The following is a 20,501-nucleotide window of genomic DNA, read 5'->3' as shown; positions in this document are numbered from 1 at the left end:
ATCTATAATCTAGCAAATACCTATTATGTTTCAGGGCAGAGTAAAATAGAGACTGCGGACTGACTGCGGACTATTGTTTTAAGGGTTAGAAAACAATGGGACTATTGTTGTCACGTTTCATTGCATGGTGCCGAAACAATATTCCGTAGTCTGCGTGTTCCTATGATCATTGTTTTCACTTCACGTTGTGTCACGCAAGAAGCCAGGACTATAATCTTCGAGACTACCATGCTTTTGAAGTTTGCAGTGACCTGTTTATGATCTACTTCACATTTTTATCAACCATAATTGGCGAAGAGTAGAGTGAGACATGTTAAAAATTGAAGAGTATAAAAGAAAAAAATGTTTACTTTGTAAAAGAAATTTTCATGATCTTTTCCCCATTTTGAAATAGTGTTTGAAGGAATAAATGCTAATGTAGAGCTAAGAAAACTCGAACCTGAACGCACTCATTAGAGACCTTTAGATTTGAGGACGAGAACGAGTTCGAGTACGAGATTTAACTTGCGCGTGTTCTCAAAAAAAGACACCACGGAAAGCTTCATTTGTCTTTTCTTTTTTTCACCAAGAAAGTTAGTTCGGTTACTTGTACTAAAGGAGGTTAAACCCTCACCCGACAGCTAAATGATAACACTTCTTACATTTGATAACTTGTTCCCGCTACTTTGACATTTGCTCTGAAACTCGTAGTAGAATGACGACGGTTATCACGTTTTCCCTCCAAAAAGACGCTGGTTCACGCGCTGGTTCACTCAGTATTGAGAAAATCTCGTACTCGCCATAGTCGTCCTCGTCTCAGAATCTAAAACTCTCCATTAATCTATGATTACTACTAGTTTTAAAATTGATTACTGGTGGTAATTCTGAATAATAGTTCAGGGCATATTTCTTGTTCGTTTTATCCTTGTACGACGAATCTTTTCCAGAAAACAGCATTTGCCAATTCAGCAGTCATTTCTCAATCCGCCCGGAGTAAGCAAGATTACTGGTAAATTTCTTAGGAGTTGTGGGTTCCAGCAGATTGCATTAAGAATAAACCGTAGAAGCGATTTCTTTCATCCTAGTTAGTTAGGACCTCTGGTGCCTTCAATTGTCTCACGCCTAAATTCGACTTTAAAACCACTCCAAGGAGGTTGTTTAATTTTTAAATCTTTTTGGCTGATTATAGATAATTGTGGTCCGGGTTTCTACTCCTCAACTGGTGTAGCAAAGTGTTTCAGGTGTCCTTTTGGTACGTACTCTTCCGATGAAAGGAACAAAGCCTGCATTAGCTGCCCAAATGGCACTTCTACTGTAATTGATGCATCCAAAGGAATCGAAGATTGTGGAAGTAAGTGTTTCTGAAGGAGTTAATAATTTAACCTAAATAATAACAACACAAACAAACAAAAAACACCAATAGATAGATCGCCAAATGAATAAAGAAATATATGGTAAAACATTAAAGACGCTGCTCTTTATTTGAGTGTCAAACTGAGTTTTCTGACTGTTCTCGGGTTTCACGTTCGTTGACCTGTCCTTTTAATCTTTAAAACAAACATTCAGTCCTTCATGAAATCTAAAGAAAAGTAGCTGCTCGAAAGATTGTTGACTCAGAAAAACGGCCGCTAATTTTACGTTATTTTACTTGCTCTTTTTTAATATCATTTCGATCTGTCCGCCCTATAGCAGGTATGCAAGACCATGGAAGCGTGCTACCTGTCTCTTCCTCGAAACCTATATAAATGTATCATCCAATTGCGAATAAAATTTCCCAGGCAATTACCGCAACAGAAGGGGACCAAGAAACGGTCAAATGCTACGAAAAACGCAAGTTATTTGCTGCTTGGCACTCAAACTCTAGGTGTCTAGAATCATTACGTGTCTGTTTTCTTGCTCATACATTCTAAGTATACTCTTCATTTTATACAGTGCAGTGCGCTCCAGGAACGTATTCAGGCAACGGAGTAGAGCCGTGCTCGCCATGTCCTGTTGGTACTTATCAATCAGGGTCTGGGCAGATTGCCTGTCTTCCGTGTCCGGGACAACAATCTACCCATGGTACTGGGGCAAGTTCGGTGGATGTTTGTGGAGGTAACACTTCTCCTTACTGTTTCTTCTTAATTTAAAACCAAAAGGAACGTGATGTTTACTTTCCACAGTTGATTTTGAATTAAACATTACAGGCAAAATTATATTTTTATTGAAAAAGAGAAAATAACATTCGCCATAAAATATCTTCCATGTCACATCTACGGTAATGACGTCATCGGTCGCGTGACTATTGCCGAAGATACAAGATTTTATTATCGTGTTAAAAAATAATGGCATATTTAAGGTTTTGGTTGTGTTACTACTGAGAAATTAAAAATTTAAGGTGGAATAAACATGAGCGAAAAAGTCGGTAGGCTAGGCCGAGGGCTGTAGAGAGTCGACGTTTCATCACACGACAGTGAAAATTTGCAGGAAAGTAATTTTCTACCTGGTAATTTTTTAACGACACAAAAGAGGGACATGACGTCATCAGTCACGTGACCAGAGCGTTTTGAATCTTTTAGTTCCTGATTAAAGTACATTTTTCGTCATAAATTAGCAAGTTTTTGTTGTTTTTCTCTACAAATCTTTACATTGTATTACCTCAGCTAGAGTAATTATACCTCCATTTTCAAAGCAGAAGCAAACTAAAACTGTGCCAAAAGTTTAGAGGTTGCGTAAATTGACCGATATTGCAAGTATAAATCAAACAAGAGACTTGTAGAATATAATTATAGAATTCTTTTTCAACTGAACTGTTTGCTGACGAAATAAAAGTTCGAGGTTTTTTTTTAGTAAAAGAGAACTTTAAAAAGCCAACAGGATCTATTTGGCGGTCTTATTGTTTTTCTTCTGTCCGGGAAGAGAGATCACGTAGCAGCTCTTCTAACCCTAAAAGCGGAATGGTTTGCTACCATTCGACAACGGAGATGTATTCTTTGAATCATATCCAAAGCCGGATACTTTGGATACATGATCCGAAGCGTTCCTTTACTACGGATCCGAAAAGAATGAATTTAGCCAGCGGTCACTTGAAACAATTTAAATACAAACATCAGCTTTTTTACACGATTGCTTATCTTTACGGCCATTTTTGAACCTGAGTCATGGATTAAAAGATCAATTTTATCCGTTTTCTTGGGGTAAATCACAATACAAACATGACCTGCATTGTTCTGGTCACAAGGAAAAAACTGCTACACAACTTCGCCGGAGCGTCTTGCAAGACTTTAATTTTCCAATACATATCTTATCATTCGCCCCGCCTAAAGCAGCGTCCTAAAGCTAACCGTCCAGAATCAAGAAGCCATAATGGCCAGAATAGAATGAAAGGTCAGACAGGCTGGAAATATCATATTGGGCCCATCACCTCAAAGATCAGCAACACTATTGGTATTTTCTCCAGACTAAGATATAATGTACCCACAAGTACACTGCTAGCAATTTATCGATCTTTGGTATTCCCTTTTTTATCCTATGGGATCCAAGCTGCATAAACTTATATTAATCAAGTTCTTGTCCATCAAAAGCGTGCCCTTCGCCACATATACTTTGCTTCGTATAGGTCACATGCCATTCCTCTTTTTGTCTCCTCCAATACCATTCCATTAAATATGCTTTATTTTAAATTTATTTCAATTATAATACATGATGTTTTCAATAAGTTAACCCCATGCAGTATTTCTAGTCTTTTTAATTGTTCAAATGAGATACATAATTACAATACAATATTTTCTTCAGCTGGCAATTACCGCATAAAACACTCAAGGTGTAATAAAAAATATAAATCCCCTTCAAGACAAGGGCACAAAATATGGAATAGCATCCCCCAAGAACTACGTACATTATCGAAGTATGTATTCAAGAAAAGTATTCAAAATCAACTTTTGCAAGTTTTAAAAGAAGAGGATAATTATGTTGGCATACCCACCCTTATCAACAAATTTCAAAATGTATGTCCAAAGAAGCTTTATTTACCCACTTTCTTCCTTTCAGTCATTATCATCAATTATCTATTCGCATATATATGTTGTGGTTCAATTTTATCCTTGGTTTAAAGTTTATTTTCTTTTGTTGCAAACTCATTATCATACATTACCCTACCCAAAAACAAAGGAAAATAAAATTTAAACCAAGGATAAAATTGAACCACAACATATATTCATACTATCTGCTTATTTATGGGTTATTGATTATGTAAAACGTACTACTAAATTTACAGTGTAAACGGTCTCTCCACTACCCCCTAGATTAGCTCTAGCTATCGTGCGAGCTAGTGTTGTCTGGATCCTTGAATACTTTGTAAAATCTCTCAATGTACTTTGAACTTTGAACCAGTCGTAGCTTACAGCTTTAACATCGTTGACTGAAAAATGGAAGGGATCAGAAAATAGTAGATACAACAAGAAAATTAGTCACCTAAGAAAGGATGTACCGCCCAAAATCAGACGTGGACAGAATATACGTCCCCCAGAAATGAGGATGGTAGGAGCCTGATCCAACAGGAAACTACTTACAAAACAGTTACAAAAGGCTTAGATGCTTACCTTAACACCGGCCAAAAATAATCCCCGTCTCGTGATTGCTAAAGAGCATGAAAATGAAAAAACGAACGAACAAACTAACAAAGAAAAAATACTTGGTAGCTAGCCATGCTTCAATGTTTAGAAGAGAGATTGACCTCCCCGAAACACTGCAACCTGAGACCGAAGCTCCAAACGTCTATGCCAGAAAAGTTAAGCGAAAAGCAAAGCGCCAAGCCCAAGATCAATTGAAGCAAAAATGTGAAGATGCACCAAAAGAATCGATGGCTTAAAACAGCTAGGCTCAAGTCCGAAACAGAGGGCTTTATCATAGCTGCCCTAGACCAGACCATCATGACCAACTACTATCGCTTCAAGATCCTAAAGAATGGTACAGACCCAGTATGCCGGATTATAATGTGTTCAATTCCAGGAAACCATTGACTATGTCGTGGCAAAGTGCCCTGAGCTGGCCAAAAAACTGAATACCTACACAGATACAACAAGACCGTCACATACCTACACTGGAACATATTAATATAAACACAAAAGAGAAATGGTACGATCACGAGCCCCAAACAGTAACAGAAAAAGAAAACATCACAATCTCGTTAGATATGCCAATACAGAACATATCATGAGATGACGATGACGATGACGATCACCATAACGATCACGATCAGGATGACGATAGCAATGATAACAGTGATAGTATAATTTACTAATTTAAAAACCAATAAAGGGTTAGACCTCGGGGTGGAGCCTTCCAGTTGTAAAAGTTGGTTGAGTACCCTTTTCCCCCGACGCGATCTTTTTAATCAGCCTTTTGTTGTATCAATTTTTCCCCATCTCTGAAACATTTTTTGCGAGTGACGTTGTGTCCAGCAGTGTCTCTATCGCTTTATTTCGACACATTTATCTCAGAGCTGATGTAAGGATCCACAGAACAAATTCGAAATCTTTAAACCAACTATTAATACACTATGAAGCAGTGGCCTTAGTAGAATCCAAAAAGGATTCGAGAGTGAAAATAGGGCCCTTTATTAGAACGCAAAGGAGCCTTTTTTGAGAGCGAACCGTTAGCGTAGTTGCGATCACGTAGATCTCCTGAGAATCAAGCCTGAGAAAGAATAAGTGATCATTCTCTTCATTATATAGAGGATTAAATGCCCTCTCGCCATTTTCTCTTTAATTTAGGCCACTCAAGCATAAATGATACTTGTTTTAATTGTAAACTAAACACTGGCTTTCTAATTTCAGAGGTAGATACCTGTGTTTCCCAGCCATGCATGAATGGTGGCAGATGCGTAAACACGAAGGAATCCTATCGCTGCGACTGTGCTCCTGGATATAACGGTGTGAACTGCGAGAAAGAAATAAACGAGTGTTTATCCTCACCGTGTTATCAATCGTCTACCTGTGTCAACAAGGTATTTCACAGCTACACTGACATTCCAGTGTATTTTTCTGACTGACAAATGACAATTTTAATAAGATGCGTACAGTATAACATAGGTCACCATCGCCTTCAGATGACTTTGATCCTCACTCAGACTATGTCATGCACTCAAGCCTGTTTTGTACACGCGTTCACACTTGGTCATTACGACTGTCTACACGAAAACCAGATTTATCCGTTTGTCAAGTTTTCCACCCTGTGGACACTGTTCCCGTATGGAAAAAAAGATACCTTTACAAACTCAGACGGACTCGTGTGGACGTCAAATGTAAACAGGCTATCTGTTAAAAGAGCGTAAAGTGAGAAATAGACCCATCCATGCTTTTTTCAACTTTTGAAATCGACCAGTTAGGGCAAATCCGTCGACATCACCAGAGAAAACGCCTTAAAATCAGAAAAATTGCCAAATTTGATTTGATGAAGGTGATATGCCTTAAGCAAGCGAAGATAAACGCCGCGGAGGATTGATTCCACCACATCTGGATGTATAAGCTATAACTGCGTTCTAACCGACTGAGCTATGTGAGGCGTACGAGGAAGGGGCGAGGAAGCCCCAACAATGTCTGCTTTGGAGACTATGGTGGACATTGAACTATGAGTCTACAGACGATTTTAGTTTCAAATAAACAAAAAGTTTATAACGAAGTAAGTGAAACCTTGAAACTATTTATGAAATCTCGGTTTTCCCGATCAACTCTTAGCAGATGTCACGGAGTAAGGAACTTGCGGGAAATTTACCCTTAGTATATCAACAGGATTTAACATTTTGAGGCAAAGAAGAGGGCCCTGTAAAACATCCCAGTCTGTGAAATAAGGAATGGCACTACTTGATGATAATTTATAGTTTGTCGGTAAAACCAAACCGTCTCTGATTTCTTATTGGTAGGTCAATGAGTTTAAATGTCTTTGCCCTGACGAGTACACTGGAGATGAATGTGATCTTCCGGTTAGCCTCTGCAATCAAAGAAAACCCTGTGTAAATGGCGTTTGCATTGATAAAGCTGGTAAATATGACTGCCAATGTCCCGTCGATTACAGCGAGACGTTCTGTGAGATGAACATCAACGAATGTGCTTCAAATCCATGTCAGAACAATGGTGTATGCATCAGCGGGGTTGACTCCTACACTTGCAAGTGTCAGGCAGGATACAGTGGCGTCAATTGCCAATTCAATATCGATGATTGCGCGGCCGCACCATGTAAGAATGGCGGCACCTGTGTGGACGGTTTACGTTCTTACAGTTGCCAGTGCCCGAAGGGTTATACTGGAGCTAACTGTGAATATGCTATTGATTGGTGCGTAGGACAGCCATGCAAAAGGGGCGGTACATGCGTCAATACTCTCACTGGTTACAGGTGTCTCTGCAAGCCTACATACTATGGATGTCGCTGCACACGAGGTACACGTCATAATCAGCGTCATGATTACAACCCTTTTCTTGTGTTACAGTACTCTGCAAACGTTGCCACAAAATTAGACGAACTTCGTCCATTGTAATACAAACAGTTTAACTTAAAAAGTCCGGTGATCGCAGAGATCTCATCGCAATCGTTCAAGTGATATTGAAACAGCTTTAAGATTGAGTTGACGTTTATCTCTGCTTATGTTGTCGGAACGATCGGGAAAGAATCGTTGCGACCGCTGAACGGTCTTTGAATTTATCCTAGCAACCGTACTGATCGTAGCGATCAACAACAATGCTTTAAAATTTTCTCCTAATACCTTGAGTCAAACAGTCGCAGAGATGGTGTTGTTTTCTCGGTTTTTATGTTGAAGTTATTTTCTTTCAGCTCTCTCATCCGACTACGATCTGTCTTTTCAAGTAAGAGCGGTGAAGTCATATTCCAAGATAAAGAAAACAATTCCAGACATTGATGCCATAACTGTTGCTTTTTGGATACGGACTAATGATACTAACCCAGGAACCGTGATATCATATGCTTCAAAAGAAGGAGATGTTGTGCAAGACAACGCCTTTGCTCTTCAAGAGTACGCAAGCTTCGTCCTGTTCGTCAACAACCAAACCGTATTCACAGGCTTGAGAGCTAACGACGGCCAGTGGCACCACGTGGCTATCACGTGGGAAAGCGCTGGTGGCACGTGGCACGCATACAAAGACGGTGTGGAAACTAAAGCATCCTCAGCGCCTTTTCAAAAAGGTCAAGTGGTAAATGGTGGTGGTGTGATGATTCTTGGCCAAGACCAAGACGAATTAGGTGGTGGGTTTAATACTGAGGAGAACTTAATTGGCGATGTTAGTCAGATGAATGTTTTTGACTATGTACTCTCTGCTAATGACATATATAATCTGGTATACAGTTGTGACTATGTGAAAGGGAATATTGCTGCATGGGCCGATTTTAGAGAACAGCTGTTTGGAGAATATCACGTGACCGATAAGTCATACGCATGTGACTGTAAGTAAATGCTCTTTTTTAAGCCCCGTGCAAACGGATTCAACATTGTTGGCCAACAACTACCAACATTGTTAGATGTAGATAGGTAGATAAATAGATAGACAGATAGATAGATAGATAGATAGATAGATAGATGGATGGATGGATGGATGGATGGATGGATAGATGGAGGGAGAGAGGGAGGGAGGGATAGATAGATAGTTACTTTAACTTGCTCAATTCAATGTACTAATAAAATACAAAATAGTAACATCAAGTAGTGAGAGAGTTGGGATCATCCAAATAGCAAAGGCTAATCTTGTGCATGACCCCAATAGAATACAATTACACACATAATTCAGAATATATTATTTTTAATGAAAAGTGTTTCTTCTAGAGCTAAAGCAAAAAAAAATTATTATAACGATTAAACATAGAACTCTTCAAGGCTCTACGAAACAGTGTAAGAGAATCTCTTTTAGTAATACATCAGAGCTCGGTTTCGATTTGGATTTGTTAGACATGATTAGAAAGGAGAAACTGACACCCTGTTGCATGTTGTTGCGTGAACAAAGTTTGAAACCGGCCAAACTTTCGAGCCAACAACTCCCAAATTTCTTTTGTTCCTTGGTCGCCAAAGCGTAGCGCAACAATGTTGGATCCATTTACATAGCTCTTTCAACATTCTTCGGGCCACGAACGCGCATTAAGCATGATCTTGGAGTTTATAAAGTCGTATGGGTTGTAAACTTAACACTATGCAGTGCAGGTTCTGACATTGTTGGGAGTTGTTGCATCCGGTTGCACACCACTGCCAACACGGACACAATAACTCCCAACATTTTTGGTCACACAATGTTGGAAGTTGTTGCGTCCGTTTGTACGTAGTTTAATTTACACGATACAATCGAATTATATATTGACCATACTAGAACAGGAACACTTCTATTTTGAAAGCAAATGTATGTTTGCTGCTCTTTTTTACTCTTACCAGTAACTGACATTTTCAAGGTTAAATCTCTTGTTAGCAACTAACTCAGTGGCCCGATTGCTGATTGTGTGTAGTGAGTTTGTAAGAAATGTAACCCTGGTGTCATTTTCCCAACAGTTTCTGCTGCACAACGCCCGTTTCGTGTAACATACAAGTCCTACATATCAGGAAGCGATGACAAAGTAGTTAACAACGTCGATCCGGAGTCCTGTGCATCGTCTTGCCTGTCAGAATCTTCCTTCATCTGTAGATCATTTGAATTTGACAACTCAAGCAACACATGTCGTATGAGTGCAAAATCATCAGTTAACAGTGCGCTGGCTCGTTCGTCCAATTCCAGATTTTTCGAGTTGAGTAAGTATGGAGTACATAGCAATTCTGAGCTACTTTAAGAAACTCTGAGATGGACGTTCAAAAAGTGATAAAAATCATAAATTTGAGAAAATTTACTAGCCATTCATAGTTTCATGTTTAGATGACATATATGGTTTATTTCTTGTATTTATGATATACTATGTAGACTGTCTCAAAACCCTTGGAGTATCTACCGGTCGTCTTGTTCTTGACGAAGACATGACAGCGTCGAGCCAGTTAGACCCAGAGCATGCTCCGTCTGGGGCTCGCCTGAATTACCAAAACCAATTCGACTCTCAGGGACGCATTACTCAAATTGGCGGTTGGTCAGCTTCTACTAACGACGAACATCAGTGGCTGCAAATCAAGTTTAGCCAGATTTATCAGATTTCAGGGGTAGCTAGTCAAGGCAGCTCAGACGATACCCAATGGGTTACGACATACAAACTCGATTACAGCACCGATGGAGCAACCTGGATCGACTATCCACAAGTAAGAGGCTTAATCCCATCAAATATCTCCTCAGCACATAAATTGGGAGCTTACGCAATAACGACGGCGACGGCTACGAAAACGTCACTTAAAGAGTGAATTTGCGCTGCCTCAAGCTTAATCGTGCTAATTCCATCTCGTTTAATTCGTCAAATGTTGGCAACTTTTTTTGAAGTTGAATTCTAAAGGACTGTATCAAAGTTCCGAGGAAAAGGGCACGAAAGTTGTTAGAGCGATTTTCGTATGACCTTGAAACGAAAAAGCCCGAACAAAACAGAAGCAATAAACGAATTCGAACGGAAATAGAGCGATTTGTTTGGTTTATCGAACGGATACAAACGCGGGTGGCTTTTGCTTGGTTAAGCGAACGCTCGGGTGAAAAAAAAAATATGCCAAAAAACTTTCTAGAAGTCAATCGATACTTCGCTTTGACGTCATATTGCAATACGATTGGCCAATCGAAAAATGCCTTCTCCATATTAGGGTTCCTTTGGCGGAAAAAAGAAGAGTCGATGTTTTGATCTTTTCATCCATTGGTTGATAAAACAAATAACTAACACTTAACGAAACCATTTTTCTAGCTCATACGAAAATCGCTCGTGCAACGACGGCAGTGTAAAAAAAAGCTTGATGAACGTGCAGAGTTGTTGTTTTTCTAATATATAGTATATATAGTATATATAGTATATAATATATAGTCAGTAACGAAGTAGTAATGTAATTGTCTTATCTTTGTTGAAAACAAAAAGTAATCAAATATGGTTCGCAAGATTTTTTTTTGTAAGAAAAAGGTAAACAAAAAGAATAATAATAAATAAGCGAATTACATGTATGCCGCAGTAATAAGAATTGTGTCTGGACGAGCAAAGAGTAAACACTTCTCATTAAAATTTTCCACCTAACATGAATCTGTTATAAGTTTGATGATCTAACGAAAGTGGGAAAATGCTGAAAAAGGTAAATTGTAGCTGCGTAATATGTAAAAGCACTAGGGTAGGGAAATAGATATCCCTAGAGATATGTGTTCCCGGGAAGGGAAACAGATATCTCTAGAGATATGTGTTCCCGGGAAGGGAAAGACACATCCTTAGCGATATATGTTCCCGGGTAGGAGAAACACATATCCCTAGTGATATGTGTTTCCCGGGTAGGGAGACATATCTCTAGTGATATTATTAATGATATTATTAATGGCCATAGCACTTAAGACAAACAACTTAGTTTGCTTCAAAGACGTTGTTCTCTTTTAACTCTACAGATTCTGACAGGCAACACAGACCAAAATACAGTGGTTCGTAATGAAGTTCATGTGTTTGAAGCAATGTATTTAAGATTTCGACCACAAACCTGGAAGTCAGCTATTACAATGAGGGTTGAAGTGTATGGCTGTTCACCGCGTAAGTAGTCTCTTAAAAAATTAAGTAAAATAATAAATAAAATAAGGGAATAAAATAAAATTAACAAAAATAAATGAATAAATAATGATTTTGATGTAGCACATCCACAGCGCACGTTAGTACCGTAAGCAAAACATGCGGAGCAAGGTATAGAACCTACAACAAACTTAAACGGACAGGTTCACAGTTTTTCTGTCGGGACATGCTGTATCATCTCTGCAAGCAATATGATAATGTCATAATGTTGTCAAAGAAGTAAGTAGCTGTAAATTAATCAACCATGGAATAAAACCTTCGAGTCAACTTTAAATTCAACGGTGGTAGTGTTGGCATAGTCCACTGATTTTTTCTGCGATTTTAGTACTCCTCCATCCTACTTCAGGTTACTCTGAAATGTACTTCTACTTTGAAATATGCGCTGAGATCACTGAGATACGTGTGAGTGAAATTATTGACCGATAGAATTAATAATAAATTGGAAAAACGTAATTTAATTAATGTGCATGCGTTTAACCGTGAAGCTGTCCCTTTAATCCCCCAATGTCAACTTCTCTGGGCTCGAATCTCCGGGACCACGATGGTTAAAGGCGATTGGTCTCACCTCTCGCCACCCATGCTCAGTTTCAGTTCAGCACGGTATCATGATTTATTGTGAAAATTATAATTTGTTTATCCCCGAAGCTTTAAGGAGCTCTTAAGAACTCGTTTAAGTGTGCGTTTCACATCCAATTTGAGTTTATTTGGAAGTGTTGGTTTTTCTAGAAGAGGGGAAAAAGGAAGTTTCCAGAAAAAATCTCTTAGAGCAAGGGACAGAGCCAGCAACAAACTTAACCCACATTTAGAGTCGACGGCCAGGATATGAACGTGAACAACATTTGTGGGAGGCGATTGCTCTTACCACTGGGCTACCCTTGTTCCCCTATCTATAAACCTTAATAAGTCAATAAATTATTGCTTCATTTTTGTTCTTTTCTCAGCCATTTCCAAACCCCCTGACAATACGGATGAATGTTCCTCATCACCGTGTCAAAACAGTGGAAGTTGCGTCAATCGATACAACGACTACATTTGCCTATGTGCAGATGGTTATCATGGAAAAAATTGCGAGACTGGTGAGCGTTACATTAAAGAGCGGAACGAACCAATGTTTTAGGCCATGTCCTCATGAATCCAGACATTTTCAACCGCAAAATTTTACCTGGATTCATGTGAACGGGGCCTTAAAATGCTCTGGAGAGCGGTTTCAAAACAATGCGGTTGCGGTGACCGGATTCACTGGTTTCGTAAGGACGCAAGGCCAATTCGGGTAAAAAAGTATGCGGTTTAAAAAATATTGGGATTCGTGTGGACGTGGCCTTATACTTGTGCGCAAAGCTTGAAAACTTGCAATTTTCCTGCTTGAGTAATACATGACAGTAGTATAGTAGGGAGCGTTTATTGGTTATCTGTTTTTTTGAAGTGGAATTTCATTAGTTTGAAATAGTGGTTGTGGTGGTGGAGGAGAAAAAGGGAAAAAATTGTTTTTCGGGGTAGAAAGAGCTACTTTGACTTCGTCCTCGTTAAATATGTACGATTTTCGTGCAAAGAACCAGTGAACCGGAACTTACCGATTTGCTTGGCAATGAAAACGGTAGGAAATAGAAGGTAATTACTTTGCGACCCCGTAATTTTATGAGGTTCCCCTTATTCCCTCAACAACATGAATAAAAAAATAAATACTTTTCTTTTTTTATCAATCAATCAAAAAGCAAATAACCAGAAAACCTGTCCAAGCCGTTAGTCCAACTAAAAATAGCACATGGCCTGATCTTATGACCTTATTCATGAGATAAAAACTGAAAGCTGTGACGTCATTGGTGTTAATGTATTCCACTTCAAACTAATGAGATTCCATTTCATAAAGTAACGGAAAGATAATCCGTAAGTCGGCTTTCCTACTGACTGAGCAAATAAATCTTAATATTCTATTCTTATCGAAAGAGCAAACATAATTTCTGTATCCCCTTTCAGCTTCTTCCTGTTCAGTAATTGGTGCACCAATTCATGGCACAGTTTCTTCGTCTAACAACAATGCAGGAAGCACCCTGCATTTTACCTGCAATAGTGGGTACGTCTTGACTGGTCCTTCGAGTCGGACATGCACGAGAGGAGAGTGGACTGGAAGGCAACCGTGGTGTCTAGGTAGGAAAAGTTTTAAAGTGGTCTCAACCAAGCATTAACTTTATTAACAAAATTAATTTACTTAAGTTAAAAAAATTACAAAACTGCTGGTTTCTGTTTATCAAATCATATCGAAGGGCGATGAAGCATGCTGAAAACATGAAAGTTATTGATTTCAACGTTCGTGGTACACGTTTTACGCCTAAGAAACTGTACACTACTTCGAACATACGTACAAAAATGGCTAAAATAGTGTCCAATAATAAAAGCGTCCGAATTTTTAAGGCACTGGGTCCAAATCGGTATTGGATTGCGCTTAGATAAGGCTGAGAGGTAAACATTCCAAACGTACATTAAAGTGGAAATTTGAAGTTAGAATTTCAATTCATCTTCTTGGGCAGCGACTGAACAGATAACGCATAAAACCTAAGTTATCTGTAATAAAACATATTTGACTTTTCTGGAAAAAATGTTTTTAATTACAAGAGTAATAAAAAAATAATTAGCCTGCATAGCCGGTGAGATCGTTGGCAGGAGCAAAGTTATGGCAGAGAAATTGCGAATTCTCGCAAAGAATGAGTTCCTCCAGCTAAACAGGATATGAAGTAATCCGAAACATAACTGCACAGATTATAAGATAACAAGTTGCTATTATAAATTTTGCACGTTGGCTACAGTAACAATCTTGTCTTTCCCTACTTATTACTTTAGATAAAAATGAGTGTCAAGACGGTCCGTGCAATCAGTGGTGCAATAACACGAATGGAGGGTACGTCTGCCATTGCCATCAAGGGTACGAACTCCAGGGATCCACTACATGTGTAGGTAGGTTGATCAAATGCTTTCTAAGTTGCGCGTTCCAAGTTTCAAGTTTAATGGTGACGCAGTAGTGAGAACAATCGTCTCCCACCAATTTGGCCCGGTTCGAATCCAGGCGACGACGACATCTGTGGGTTGAGTTTGTTATTGGTTCTCTATGATTATTATCTTCTTAAAAGTTCTCTTTTAGTAACAAACGCCGGAAGTCAACTGGTTAGTTTTAAATGCCCCACGCAACCAAAACCTCAAATATGCTATTTGTTTTTAACTCGATAATGAAATCTTGTCAAAGCAACAAAAAACCTAATTCGGCAATAGTCACGTGATTGATAACGTCGTTGCCCTAGAAGTGAAGTGGGAAGATACTGGCAAATGTTTTTGTGGTCTGACTTTCTTCTTGATATAATATTGTCAGAGTTATAAAAGTTTCCTCAAAGGATTCTGGGAGATTTTTTAATGATAATTATAAATTACTTTTTTAATTAACAATTAAAAGTTAATGTTGTTGAATAATTCAACAATATTAACTGAGCCTGAGAATATAGTATATACACACGAAGTGGTCAACAGATCAGTAAGTAAAGTATAAAAAAAAAACGATTAGTTTGATTGACGGGTGAACTCATGCGTGAACATATAGCAAGAGTGTCTTTACAGTACCTTCAAACATGGCAAATCTCAGTTTTAATCTTTTTGTAAGCTTTAGCATAAATGGTCTAAAAGAAAACGTCGAAAATTAAATTACTACGCCTTCTGAGAAAAAACGTAGAGGTTTTTTTTGCTTCTGTCAAACTTACCGTGAACAAGAAAGTTTTTTCGTCGCTTCTTGAAAATGCCCTCAGATGCGATGTATATTACGTATAAATGGCTGGCCTATACGTCACCAGATTTGTTGGCAACATTTTGTAAAGTAAACTTGTCGAACACAAAAAAATTGGTTTGATTTTTTACTTTGGCCTCCCTTTTAGACAAAAGAATGTAACGTATTAATTACAAAATTAATCTGTCAATTGGCTAATTTACTGTGATCAAGAACCATTATATGATTATGGCTCTTGACTCATCGAAGATGATTACTATGTTTGGGCGTCCATATAAGGCTATTAACTCGATGCATGGACAATAGAAAGACTGGGTAGGAAACTGGCTGACTTGATCGGTTCCAACATAGTGAGGAAATCTGTCATCACATTATCGAGAGCCACTCAATCTCTTACATCCGATGTTTTGCGTGTCTGATTTTTCCCCGCATATTTCACTATCTCTGTCTTCAACGATATATATTGGATGAAGAGTACTTGCTCTTGGAGAAGACAGTTAGAGGGTACAAAACCGGTAGAGGCAAAAATCAGAGTAAATGACTATGAAACTTGTGAGAGCGAAGAATGACTCCATCGCCCGAAAGTTATGCACCAAACGGGAAGCCTAACTACATAAAAACTATACGAAACTAAAACTACGAAAACTATAAGAAGTCATAGCCTAATTTTCTACAAACCACAAGAAAAGTGGAAATTATTTTAATTATTCTTATCACGGTTTTGATGATTTCTTTCCTGCTTTTATCGACAAGCCCTGCCAGCGGGTGTCGAATTTTATAAGTTAACAATCCTTGACAAAATGATTTTATTGCCGGTAAAACTGTCAAGGTTTGATGTTTCAAGTACCCAGCTCAAACGAGGGTTTAATTTTCCATTCAAACTTATTTACGGGCAACCAGTGACAAGAAGTCGTATTTGAGAAATCTATAAAAAGCGGGGATAAAAGCTCACAACAGAGAAAGGAAATTTGCCTGCGGACCACCGTTTACAAAATAACAACAACACTTAAGAGCCTAAACGGAGGCCAAAAATTGTCAGGAGGTGTTTTCCCATTCACGCTACAATTGTTAGTTTATGTGAGGGAAAAGTAGAAAAATTATTCGAGTCTCTTCTGTGCCTTCGAATACAAGCTCCGAGGAGCGACGTGAGACGATTGTATTCAATGGATATGCAATTTAGTAGTTTTATTTCAACATTAAAGGATGAGCGAAATTAGCATACTGCTTGACGAACAATTAGCAGGGTTAATCTAGGATATTACTTGGACGAAACAGTTCTCGACACAAAAAAGTTTGCCGATTGGAACTTTACAAACCGTGTGCGTACACTTACACTTACTCGACGCCAGCTCCGAATGTAGTTAATTTCAGCCTTTTTCAATCGAAGTGTATGGCTGGAAAATAACAGCACTCAGTCTGTAACTATGCGTATGGGACAATTCCATCCTTGAAAGGTCTGTCAATCGTAGTTATGAACAGAAACAAGAAGGAAATTTCTTAATAAAGGCGTCCCAAAACCGTCCCCTAGTCTACTAAATATGGCTCTGGTAAGGTCAATTTTTGGGATGCAATTTTCTCAAAAACAAGGACAAATAACACAAACCAACAACAAAAAGTGCTTACCTCGAAGGTTCAAGTGTGGCTTTGAAGGGTCCTCATCGCTGCAAGCCAAGAAAGGAAGGAAAAACACACACCAAAAATTAAAGTAGCCACTAAAAACTCCGAAAAAGAACAACATACAGGTAAGCAAACCCTGCATTTCGACTGGTTTGCGTCACATTTTCGCCATCGTTTCGTCACAAATTTCCACTATGATGGAACCATGCAACGCCATCTTGGAGCACGAAACAACCAATCGGCGATAAGAAATCAGCCCACGTGACATAAGTTTCGTATCCAGTCTTTCTATTATCCATGCTCAAAGTAGGATTTGTTTTACTCTTGGACTGTTTGGAAAATATTTTTCTATAAAATAATTTAGCCTTTCCCTTAAAAGTCACATGAATGTGCCCTTAAGTGTTAGATTTAAATTATAAATTTATTAATGGAGTCTCGCCTTAAATATAACGTCATAGTCCGAGATAGCGAACCAATCAGATTGCTTGAATCACCAAGATCACTGAGTGTGCATATATTAGCTATTACTATATAATAATTATTATTTTTATTATTTATTTATTTACCTATTTATTTGCACTTATTGGTAAGAGGACGCTAATTTTAATTACGAGCACACCCTTCCAAATTCAGCGATGAAGGTGTGTTGATTTATCTCAAATGAAGAAAAGACGTGTTACTACGATTACTAAAGTAATCTTAAAAAGCTCATAATCGCTTTCTGTTATTTTCAGATATCAATGAATGCTCGTTCGCTAACGCAGGCTGTTCCCACACTTGCCACAACTCCGCGGGATCATTTACTTGTTCCTGTCCAAATGGTATGGAGTTGGATTCTGGAAAAAGAAGTTGCAAAGGTAAAATTAATATTTCCAATTTGTGCTCATGCTTCAATGAGCACAGACCGAGGTGAGCTATATGTCTACGTTGTCAGATATCAAATCCGTTGCTGCACCCAGTGGTCATGTCGTAAGTACGTTAAATATGATCGTTCTGACGTTTCCACGACCATACCTTTTCTGAAATCATCGTCAGAGTGAATTGTGGGGATTATCTTGTTAGTGGCGAAAAAAAAAAAAAGGAAGTTAAAGGAAACGAGTTTAATGCTCTGGCAGTAATTTCTAACTGCGAACATTTTTTTTTTCTTTTGAGACATCGATGAGTGTGCATCTTCAAATGGCGGCTGTGAACACTCCTGTGTCAATACCTTCCAGTCGTTTTACTGTGTCTGCAGGGAAGGATACACTCTTAAGGCAGATAAAACAACTTGTGAAGGTAAAGGTCGTTTGTATTTGTCCGTTCCTTATGCAGTGTTTACATAATTTTGCAGTAAGCAAATTACTGGGGCCAAATCCCGTTAACTTTGTGTTAAAAGGGACTCTTAAGCAACAACGACGGCGACGGCTAAGAAAACGTCACTTGAAAGTGAATTCGCTTCACTTCAAACTTTATCGCGCTTATTCCAACTCGTCCAATTCGTCAAATGTTGGCACATTTTTCTGGAGTTGAATTCTAAAAGACTGTATCAAAGTTCAGGAAAAGAAAAAGAAAGTCGTTGTCTCGTGTTCATGTTCTCGAGAAAAAGTGAATTTAGGCGTTTTATCGTTGTAGTAGTTCAACGACGGCAAAGAAGTTTTGCTAATATAAACCTATTGCCTTTTTGCTGTTCTCGTTGCCGTCGCTATCGACGTTGCTTAGGCATCCTATAAAGGTGTTTGAGCAACGACGGCAACAACGACGGTGGTAAAAACATCTCTTCAAAACTGAATTCACAATTATATATATATATATATATATATATATATAGTAGAATGTATTTCGTAGAGCGCTCGACTCAATTGATTGAAGAGCATCAGCTATAACTTCACAGAATTTCAGGTACTTCCAATTCCAACAGTTCAGTCGTCAAAATTGCCTGATGAGTGCGGTCCTTGCACCAAACGAAACAGTTCTGTAGCAATAAAACGATGATTACTCGTCAAACCTGAACTTCTGTGAAGTTATATATATACAAGCCTGTTTCGTAGGCCACCTAAAAGGTGACCCACTCTTCATATATACATATATATCGCTGTTGTTCCATGTCGTTCAAATGTCAAATTCTGAAGTCGGATTTTAGAGGGCTATGTGTACGCTAAAAACAAAAAAAAGAAAAAAAAATAGGAAATCGTTGTCTTGTGTTCACAACGTCCTTCACAAAACGTGGAATTAGCTAGTTTCAAGCCGTTGTCGTGCATTGACGGCAAAGAAATGTCCAAAAAAGCTTGATGCTCATGCAAAGTTGTTTTGCTGTTCTAAACCTGTTCTCTTTTTTGAGTAGCTGTCGTTGTCGCCGTTGCTTATATACGCTTCCCCTTTATATGATGTCTAAATGGTTTTTCTTGATATACTTCTATTTCTCGGGAAGTGATCAAGCCCATTTTAAGAACAATGCAGTAAAAACTGTGCAAAAGGGCCACAACCAGGACGACATATGGTAGCCGTTGATTACATGAATTGGGTTTAATAAGGACTCCTGATAAAACTACCAAAATGACATCTTAGCTTATCTGTGAACAGCTGCCCTTCGACCGCCTGCTGTAAAAAACTAACTTCCCAGAGTTTAGCCCCGTTTTGCTGCTGCGCTGCAGAAAAGCACTTTTTTCCTGAATGCACTTTTGAGCAAGGAAAGATCGTAAAAAAAAAATTAATATAGGAGCATTAAGGAAAGAAAATGACTTGTTTACGAAGAAACCAGACGATTACGTAAAGAAGTTCTGAACTTGAAGGAGGGATGAAGCCACTAGGGCCGAGGAAACAACATGGCGCCGCTGAGTCTTTGAGCTCCGAAGCCCCAAGTGCGAAGGACGTACAATGGCTTAGCGACGGTTATGATGAGCTTCATAGCGCAAATGGCCGTGCAGAAGAGTGTCTCAATGGTATAGAATATCGCCTTCAACAAATGGCCGATAAAGTGTCCCAGATCTCCAAAGCGGTCGACAAGATACAGCTCTACAGCTACCAGTAAAATGTTAAAATAGTTGGCGTACTACAGGGTACATAGAGCGCGGAAGACACAGTCAAGAAATGCCTGGATATTTTTTTCAGGGATTGGAGCCAACGTGTCAGAATTTGATATTGACACAGCCTATCGAGTGCCAACAAGAAATCAAAATGGCCGCGACCGAGCTACAGGAAGACCCTTCCTTATTATATGCAAGTTCACGCGGCGCATTGCGAGAGATGGTGTCTTGGCGAGGCGAAAGGAAACTCGCCGACTATTGCCTGAGAGCTTTGACCTCCCGGAGGATAGTGAGCTCAGCATCAAGATTTACACCCATCAAACTCCGAGGCTTCAGGAATTGCTAGATGATGCAAAGTCGTTTCAAGAATCTCACGCTTTCAAATATTGCTGGTCGAAAGATCCAATGACCTACAAACATTCAGGAGTTGTTCCTTCCACTTTCTCGTGCACATTCAT

The 20,501-nt window shown here is 38.8% G+C and overlaps 1 pseudogene; it reads left to right on the top strand.

The window, feature by feature from the left end:
• The window catches only part of LOC140948186 (sushi, von Willebrand factor type A, EGF and pentraxin domain-containing protein 1-like), a 91,050-nt pseudogene that overhangs the window by 55,351 nt on the left and 15,198 nt on the right, over positions 1-20,501 (top strand).

Source organism: Porites lutea, chromosome 9 (genome assembly GCF_958299795.1).
Source record: "Porites lutea chromosome 9, jaPorLute2.1, whole genome shotgun sequence".
In the NCBI taxonomy this organism is placed as follows: Eukaryota; Metazoa; Cnidaria; class Anthozoa; order Scleractinia; family Poritidae; genus Porites; species Porites lutea.
Note: the sequence above shows the minus strand (reverse complement) of the source record. Positions and strands in the feature narration are given on the sequence as shown.